The 10,073-nt window shown below is 44.5% G+C and overlaps 1 pseudogene; it reads left to right on the forward strand.

The window, feature by feature from the left end:
- Positions 1-7,123: 7,123 nt before the first annotated feature.
- On the forward strand, positions 7,124-7,243 carry LOC116897550 (annotated as a pseudogene).
- The last annotated feature ends 2,830 nt before the right edge of the window (positions 7,244-10,073 follow it).

Consider the following 10,073-nt stretch of genomic DNA (forward strand, 5'->3'; position numbering starts at 1 on the left):
GTGTATTAAGAGTCATTATCCTGGCCCATAATATTTTGAAGAGAAAGGCTGTGTTCTTTGATATTAACCGATGGCACCACTGAAGAGCGGTTATTATCGTCATTCCAAATATGCACTTTTGACGCTATGTCCTACAGTGGACCAATTTACCTCTTTGTGCAATCTTTGCTGAAGGCTATCTATATATCTACATTTTTCTGTTTATTGTTCTTGCTGGAGTACCTGTGGCAAAAGAAGTTATGCGGCCTCCTGGCTGCTTCAGTGAGAGGCTGGAAACCTGCAATCTGTACTTGAGGCTCCTGGGTTCCTGTAAGCCGGAGACTTTCTGTCCAGGAGACAGACATGGCAAGAATTATCCTCCCTCAGGGAAAACCAGTCAGTGTTTCACATTAAAAGAGTTACGCTGCATTATGAAAACAGTCTGGGCTTGGCTGGGTTTTTTTTTCCTCACTCTGAAATTGGTTTCCATACCTATAATTATCTTTGAGAACCACCATAAAAGCCCTCCAATCTTTACCTCATGTCGTTCTTCCTTGGGGGCACTGATTCGGGACCCATCCAACTTTTGCACCAAGCCATAATTAACAGAATTATATTTAATAATCCCCCCTGATTCTGAAGGGAGCACAGCAGCAGATAATGAGAGTGGCAGAGGTCTCCCAACCCCCCCTCTCTTGGAATTGTATCATCACATCCTGAGTGCAGTGTGCTGCCCCTGTCATCCTGCATTGGTCTCACTGGTCCAGCAGCCTCTGCCTTAGTGACAGTTAGACACAAGAGAGAGACACATATGATCTGTGGGTTTTCTTCTTTTAACTAAAGGAAAAAAAAGTCATATACTTAAAAGAACACACAGCCTACTGCTGTCTTCGGCAGCTGCAAGATGTTTCACAGTGTAGAACAAGGAACGTTTCCAAATCCCTTCCATGCAGGACCAGGCCTTGTATTATTGATAACTTTTACCCATGGGATTTTGGCCCAATAAGAGATTTCAAGGTTTTGGAAGGAGATGAACTTAACAAGGACTCACCCATTCAAGATTTTATTATTTCATTCTGTTTTTAGAAACGTTTTCTAATTTGTGTGTGCATGTGCATGTATTTGCGTGTGTGCATGCATGCGTGTGTATGCATTTGCATGGTATTACCTATACTCACATTTACATAGGGAGCCAGAGACACTTGAAAGGCATTGGGAATCCTCCCACCCTTTGGCTTATTCCTTTTGGGTAGTCTTTCCCTGAAGCTGGAGGTTGTGCTTTTGGCGAGGCTGGCAGGGCATCAGCCTGGTGATCATCCTGTCTCTACCTACCACCACAGTGCTAGAATAACAATGAAGATGAGCTGGTGCACAGCTTATTGTGTGGGTGCTGGGATCTACACCCAGGGCCTCATGCTTGCACTGCATCTGCTCTTACCCAGCGAAGTGTCCCTCCAAGCCCCTGGTTCACTTTTCACTTCTCTGTGTACCTCTGAATCATTATGAGGCTCTGTTCTCCCCCAGGGAAGAAATAGCATCCAATAATTTCCCCAACAGTAAGAACTATACGTTCAAGAAAATGTCTGTGTTCTTACAGCAAAAGAAAACTTATATGCAGGTCCCTTGTTTTGTTCTATTCTGTTTGTTCTGAAAGGATCCTAAGTGAAATGGCTTTGCTTTTAGATTTAGTGAATGTCCCACCTGACATAAATTCAGATAAAAGAAAAGCATTTATGTGTAATCTCAGGCAGGTAGTGAAACTGCTTCTTATATGGAATCATAAATTTTACTGCTAGAAAGGGCCATAAGGAACACTTAGTCCAGCCCCTTGCGTGTGGTAAATGGAGGTAACTGTGTGGTCTCTTCAAGGCTGAAGTTAAAAGTTAGTCTCTGGGAAGTAAGGCTACAGTTTGGATCTGGAATGTACCCCAAAGGCCTACATAGTCAGCGCCTGGTCCCTTGTCAGTGGTCCTACTGGGAGATGTGGAATGTTTAAGATACAGCTTAGTGACAGAAAGTTAGGTGATTGGGGCATGTCCTTGGAAGGGAGGCAGGACATCACCCTTCCTTATTCTCACTTCTTACTCTTGTTCTGTTATGCATTCTTACTGTAATATACACCTATGGACTCTGTATGCATGAAGGGAAAGGAAAACTTGGTCCAGCCTCCCCTTCCTGCTTTAATACAGCTTCACAGTGATGAGGTCAAACAGTCTTGGGTGGAAACGTTCAGACTGTAAGCCAAAGTAAACCTGCTATGTTTATAAATTGATTTATCTCAGGTATTTGCTACAGTGGGGGAAAATAATCTGACTAACCCATGGAATTGATGGTGGTGGTGTGTGGACAACCCTGTAACAGCAATGAAGACGACCAACGAAAGTAGATGAAGAATGTATGGGAGCAGTTGAATAGAGAGAGTCCCTCAGTCGGCAGCTGAAGATTAGCTTCATGTTCCGATTCATGATTCCAATTGGATTCATGTGGTTAGGCAGGTTAAACCCAACACAGCACACTCAGCCTGTCTTATATACAACCTGGGATAATATGCAGGGAGGGGCTTGTAGCAGAGATCAAGAGGAGCTGAAGAGCATCCATTGTAGTCATAGCTGAGATAAACTGGATTATATCATGAGCAGACACAATCCATCATTTTGTAGGGTCCAGGGGCAGGGCAGGAATAGTTCTTCAGGCTCCAGATCACTTTTTTTTTTTTTTTGGTTCTTTTTTTTCGGAGCTGGGGACTCACTTTTTTTTTTAATGTCATCTCAGGTGGCTTCATCACAGGGCTGCAGGCGAGAAAGCTACAGGTTCCTCACATAAATATCTTTTGGGAGCATTGTTCTTAGTGAACATCAAGAAAAGTTAGGTGTGCTACAGATTGGGAGGTCAGTTTATAGGTATAAATTGAATGCCTTGGAAAGAAAAACGTGGTGCCAGGAGTTACTGTGAAATGTATGGCCCCTGACAGTGTGCAGCTGTCACAGGGAGCTCAGTGGCATTTCTTCTGGTGATGCCATGAAGGCTTGGACTCAGCTGCTCCTATTTTATCCTTGACTGTGGGTAAGGGTGGCAATAAATGACATCCAAGACACAGGTGCGGCCATAGATTCCTTTGGGGAATTAAGACAACTTTTGCTATATTGTGGCTTATCTGTTGTACTTTTCAGCCTGAAGGTCAGATGTACATAATACTTTGAGGCAGTTATGATTCTGGAAGCTCAGGGGATATAGCGTGAACGAGAGGTCAAGGAGGGGACCGACCTGGATTTATGTTTAGAACATGGTTTTCTCCAGAGTCTCAGGTCAAGGACCTGTCTGACAGGGTGAGAAACTCAGTATAGCTTCTGAGAGACAGCTCATTCTCTGAGCTGCAGGAAGTGACATTTGTGACAGTTGGAGAGATAGGTAGAGGAAGGTATTCAATACATGCATTATAATTTAGCGTTTTAGGCTTAGCAAGAAATTTGATCAGGCAGTCTAGAAACCCGGAAACACAGATGGTCAGAACTGTAGCAGAAGATGGGCCCATTTAGGAGGGGCGGCTAAGAACGTTAATAAACTGCGAATGTACTCTAGGAAAAGCTGACGTTCAGAAAGGCAAAGAACATTCTAATCAATGTCTACAGAACAGGCTCAAATTTGAGCTCTGCAATAGCCCGAGGACTCACACACTGACAGTCAGCTGGTTCTGTTTTGCCTGGAGCAAGGACAACCCAGTTGGGGCAGTTGAAATGCCTGGAGCAAGGGGTGTCATGAAGACCGATAAGCGGTGCTCTCCTGTAGCATTCTGCTTCCCCCCTGTCCTTTCTGTTAGGGGATTTGTTCCAAAATGGAGAAGTTAACAATGGCACCATAGAAAATATTGGAGAAAGAGGGAAAACCTATCTGTGTTAAATGCTGTCCAGGACTCTTGGCCTAAAGGAACGATAGCCCAATATAACTGGGATTTTTTTTAAAGGTGATTATTAAAGGTACATTATAATCTAGAACAGCAGCTGCTCAAAAAAAAAATACCAGTGTCAAGGAAGCAGGAAATCGAGGTCCATCAGCACGTCTATTGTTTGGTGGTTTCAGAGATGAGGCATGATGGTGGAGAGGAGGAAGGGTGTGGAATTCATCAAACACAAGCCACGGTAAACTAACCTCGAATGGCACTTGTTAGTGTCTTTAGACTATGAGTTAAATGACATGGGAAGGCAGGTTGTAGACTTTTGCCAGGCCTCTGTGAAGAACGCTAGAGGGGCCTGTAGTTCTAAGTCGCAGAATCTCAGCAGAGAGAGGAGGTTCCGTGCAGGAATTGAGCTGGAGGCTGTGACATGGCGTGCTTCGTGTTTCTGTCTCAAATGTCCTTTCTCTCCCAGTAACTTGGAAGTGGATGATGTGCTTTATATGTGGGCATGTGTAAAAACAAAATATATGCTTAACTGATATGCAAATGTTTAAAGCAGAGTCTCAGTAACCTGAATGATAGGTTCAGAATGCAAAATGTTGTTATCGACATAGAATTACCGGTTCAAATCAATAAGCTTTACTAATGAGATAAACATTATATTGTACTTTAACAGATTAAAAAAGCCGAATGAACAGCAGAGTGAAAAACTGGCTATAAATAATTTCATTTCCCCCTTCCCCAAACTCCCAAAACAAATAAATTGAAACACCTCCCAAAACAAAGCAAAGAAAATATGACATTTTGTTTGACATTAAGTTAAGTGAAAGTCAGCCTTGTGTTGCAGTGTCTAAATATTGACCCACACAAGGCCAGCAAATATCACTATCTTCATAATGTTGTGTTTAGTTCTCAACACCACAATGTCCTGTGGGAATTATACCAACTTCCTGGGGCCACAAGTAAAGGAAAGCCTGTTAGTTCATTGTCTCAGCAACCACTTACACATGCCTAGATGTGCTAATTACTATACTAGAGATAAATTGATAATGTCTCCTCTTTGTCTGTCTGTCTGTCTGTCTCTGTCTCTGTCTGTCTCTGTCTCTGCCTGTCTCTGTCTCTGCCTGTCTCTGTCTCTGCCTGTCTCTGTCTCTGTCTGTCTCTGTCTCTCTGTCTCTGTCTGTCTCTGTCTCTCTGTCTCTATCTGTCTCTGCCTGTCTCTGTCTGTCTCTGTCTGTCTCTGTCTCTGTCTCTGTCTCTGTCTCTGTCTCTCTCTCTCTCTCTCTCTCTCTGTGTGTGTCCAGCAAGAGTCCACTCAGGGAGGCTGACGGTGATGTGCATGGGTGCAGCAGGAGGGGACAATGGAACTGGAAAGATTCAACTCTTTGGGTTCTTCTTCTTGGGAAGTAGTAATGAACCAGGTAGAGCTGGAAGGGGCGTGGTCTTCTTGCAGAAGGAATGCATGTGGGAGAACACGTGGCATAAAAGATCCTGGTTCACTTGAGGACAGAAAATACTTTAGTATTATTAGAGCCTGTGTAAAAATGACACAAGCTGAAGCCGTAAGTGGACTAGGGCCAGGATTGGACAAAGTAGGGACTTGACTTTATCCTGAGTACGCAGGGAGCCAAGGAAGGGATTTTAACAGGGGGTGGGTGATCACTCACTTGGGTTTGAAAAACTGATTGGATATAGTGAGCCAAGTAATGGAAGAATGAATGGGACAGTTGTTCAGATAAAATGCTCTGCAGACCTGCTTTCAGATGATGGCAGTTCGTGGGAAGTGGGGGCATAGTTTAGAGAGATTAATGAATAAATATCAACATTTTGGAAATGTCAGTTATCCTGAGGTCTTCTCTCTCTTTCCCTATTTCTTCATCTTGAGCAGACAGAGCTAGTCCAGCACTTGCCAAATGCAGTGTTGTATCTGTTGTTGTATCTGTATGCTTGCCCTGTGTAAATCTTCATTGTTAGCTCGACTGTATTTAAAAACATTCCATGAGACTTAGGTGTGCTCCTGGGTGTTTCTTTGAGGAATTTTCCAGAGGGTGAACTGTAAGGAGGGCCCATGTTGCCATTAGATACACCATGTTTGGTGTTGCATATCTGGATTTAAAGGGATATAGAAGAGACAGCAGGCAAACAGTAGCAGGACCCTTTGTCTCTTTTCTGATCTCTCCCGAGTCTCTGCTACACTCTAACCCCTGACGGACCAAGCCCTCTGGAGCCATGAGCCTAGATAAAATGCTACTCCTTTCAGGCTGTCTTTGTCAGGTAAAGGATGGAGGTGTCTTTGTCACCCACAATGGACAGTCCTCTTACATCAATTGACAATCAAGACTCAGAGACATGATCATAGACCAACCAGACAGACAGTTGCTTGAGCTTCTCTTCTCAGATGAGACTAAGTTGTGGCAAGCTGACATTTAAAACTCCCTTCTCTTCACATTTCTCCTCTTCTTCATTTGGTTCATGGGAAAATTATTTCTTCTAGCAGTTTCCTGAGGTTGGACTGTACCATTCTTTAATTTGATCCCCATGACTTGAATATGCCTCCAAAGAGTTTGTTTAGAACAGTTTCAAGAGAGGCAGCAAGGTCAGTAGCTACTGTACAGAATTTGACAGAAGGCAGAACTCGTTTATTGTGAAGCCTCAGTTTTCTCATCTTTAAATGTTGAGATGAGACTACATATACTTCTAGCTGTAAAGACTGTGGTGATTCATTTACTGTTTATTAAAGATATCAAGTATAGTAAACACTTAACAACTGTTGCGATCATCGGGGATTATTCAAGGCTGTGCTTGGTTTCGTAGATTCACATTAGGCTGGCAGAAGGAGTTTATGTACTTGGGACTCAGGTGTGGGAATAGATCTGCAAAGACTGTTTATCTCCAGTGAGCCTGCAGGTTTCGTGACCCTGTACAGTGAACCTTCTGTCCCACGGTCTTTGTCTTTCGTGTAGCTCATCTTGATTCCATGGATGCCTTCCTGCCCTTTGTGCTTGGAGAAGGTTCTGAGCATGAAGTCCCAAGCCCATGGTCTTGTTGGGATATCTTCCATTGCCTATCTAGTTTCTGTAAACACTCTTTGGGAGCAAGCCTTCCAGGATCCTAACTCTGTGGTTTTGGAAACCAAGTTGGACTTTGATGTTAGACCCACTCTTGCTTATACATCACTGGGCAGGAGGATTTGACCTTGGTGTATATTTAAATGACCAGAGACTTTCTCTCAGGTATAGCATTGAGGTCAGCCCTGCCCCTAGAGGCATTGCAGGTGTGGCTGCTGTGTCACATGTGCATCATTAGGTGGCAGAGAGAATCTATGTCTACACCAGTGTTCTGACCTGTGAACATCTGGTAATAATTAGTAGCCTAATGCATCCTGAGAAAAAGTGAGCCTGCGATCACCATCCCATCACCATGCAAGTCTGGGTTGGGGGTGCCGACCATGTCCAAGATGACCTTTTCCCAGGGCCATAATGCATAAGTGAAGCATAGCACTCCTGAGACCACTCCTGAGATGACCCCAGACACAGAGAGACTCTGGGCGCCACTAAAAGGAGTAAGAAAGAGGTGGAGAAATGGAAGAGAAAGAGAATCAGAAGAATGTGGGCACAATAAAGAGAGGCAAAACTGGAAACTCAAGGTTAGTGAGGAACAGCCTGATGTGAGTAGCTGGTGTCTTACCTTCAAAGGCCAGGTAGACTCGCCTGGTTTGGTCTGCTGCCCTGGGACATGTTGCTGTCTGGGGGCTGTGCAGAAATGGCCCCACCCCTCTCCAGGGTATCCTGGGAGAGCCGACCTTGGGTATGTGAAAGCAGAAGCCTCACATCCTGTCCCTAACCAGCTATAGTACTCCAGAAACACACCCTCACACTGTGGGAATCGTGTATGAGTGAGCCAGCCACAATGGAGGGTAGCTGGCTCTGCACTTGTCTCTTGTGTGTTGGCATGGACGAGGGGGAAATACCTTCCCCTGCTCCTTGTAGCACTTGAGAGACCAGGCCTTGCACCTTGCCTGGGCTGCACAGTAGAGCTTTCCCTGGAGGTGGGGGCATGGGCAAGCTGGACTGGAGGGTGTGAGCATGCAAGTGTTGGCCTTGTCTGTGGTGTGGTGGCATGGACAAAGGAGAGATCGCCTCCCATTTCTTTGCCCTTGCCATTTGCAGTGGGTAAGAGAGCTGGCCTAATGGGGTCAAAAGAGCAAGAGAGTTGTCTCTGCCCTTCACCTGCTGCAGCATTTGAGAGAGAAGGCTTTGAATCCCAACTGGATAACATAGTAGGGCTGACCCTGATGGTGGGGCATGGGTGAGTCAACCCTGAAATCTGTATACTGTGGAACACACTGTGACACATTACAGCTTCCACAATGAGAATTTTTTTCTCTGTTGTAGGGGAGGTTGAAAGGGTGGAGGATGGGTATGAGAGGAGGGGGAGATGAGTGGGGTTAGGTACATGATGTAAAATTCACAATCAAACGTTTAAAATAAAAGAATTAAGATCAGAGTATTTGCCTGTGAGTTCACATAAGCCAGAGAATCAGTTTCTTTTCCTTAAAAAAATTTTTTTTATGAGACAGGGTTTCACGGTCTAGCCCTGGCTATCCTGGAACTCACTAAGTAGACCAGGCTGGACTCAAACTCATAGAGATCCTCCTGTTTCTGCCTCCGCCTCCGCCTCCGCCTCCGCCTCCGCCTCCGCCTCCGCCTCCGCCTCCGCCTCCGCCCCCGCCCCCGCCCCCGCCTCCGCCTCCGCCTCCGCCCCCGCCTCTGGAATGCTGGGATGAAAGGCATGCACCACCATATTTTTAAACATTTCTTTTGACCACTTTCCCCTTCATAGTCTTTGCTGTTGGTGATCTTTCTCTGCTCATCTTGATGTGCAGTATTCTTTGTCTAGGGCTGAAGATGGATAACCGCAAGCTCCAGACTCCTCAGTTCTGGAAGGGGTTGCAAGCTTTTCAGTTTCTATTGGATGCCAGATGGATTGTGCTTGCTTGCTGTGTTCTTGAGGGCCACTTAGAAGCTTCAGCTCTCTGTACATGTCCCGGAGTTCTTCACTTCTTGCCACTTTACTGCCAGAACTGCCCCTGAAATCGAATGTCTTCTTTTGTCTTTTTGTCTAGCCACTGCCAATTACAACCGGATTCACTCAATGGACACATCACTCTCTGTTCACGTTTCCTTGTATTTTTTTGTACCTGATGCCCAGCTGCTGGGATTCCTTACCTTGTTCAGCCTCAGTTTCTCTTCATCCAAACTCAGACATGCAAGGATCTTGTACCTTATTCTAGTTTTGCTTCCAGCTGGACCACATCTGGTTCCTCACTCTGCTTCACATTCTACAGCCTTGGCCTTACTCCGTACTTATCAATTTTAAAAGGACTCAGATGCCTTAATTCAGGAGAAAATAGTCTACAGTTAAGTGAAGCACATGTCATGCTGTTGAATATTTATGCATTTATCCCTGCATAGGGACAAATGCCCTTAAAAGATAACTTGACGGAAAACTTTAAATTAACCAAAAATATACAGCAGTCTTGCAAAATGAAACAATCCAATCCAGCTACATGTATTTATGAGACTGAGAGTGGGGAAATAGAATCAACTTAAAGGGCATTTTCTCTTAAACGTACCTCTGTAGGCATCTGCTTTCAACCCTATATCTGTTTGTTTGGAGGGAAGCATAGAGCCACTGAAGCAAACATTGCTTTATATACTCGGTGATCGTGGATCGATGATGGGGCTGGCGCACGGAGCGAAAAGACCTCGAGATGCTGCTGCTGTTTTCTTTTACTGTTCAGTCAACAGGAAAAAGAGAACTCAAAGAAAAGAAATAAAATACAAAGAGAGGTATTTTTATCTCCTAATTTCAGCTTTCATTCTTCTATAACCACGAAGGTGTGACTGTCTAACCATCATCCTCGCAGGCAGCTCTAAAATTAAAACAGACAAAGCGTCTAAGACATTATTTTTTTAGATAAAGAAGAAACCAGAACTTTTAGGGTCAAAAATGAAATTATTACTTATTAAATTAATTTATTTACAGTGCATATGTGTGGGGAGGTGTTTGTGCATACATATATACCGTGTGTGGAAGTCAGAGGACAGCTTATGAGAGTGTTTTTTTCCCACCATGTGGGTCTCAGGGATTGAACTCAACGCTGTGAGACTTGACAAGGAATTTTACCCCCTGGTCCGTC

The sequence above is a fragment of the Rattus rattus genome, chromosome 3, assembly GCF_011064425.1.
Source record: "Rattus rattus isolate New Zealand chromosome 3, Rrattus_CSIRO_v1, whole genome shotgun sequence".
Taxonomy (NCBI): domain Eukaryota; kingdom Metazoa; phylum Chordata; class Mammalia; order Rodentia; family Muridae; genus Rattus; species Rattus rattus.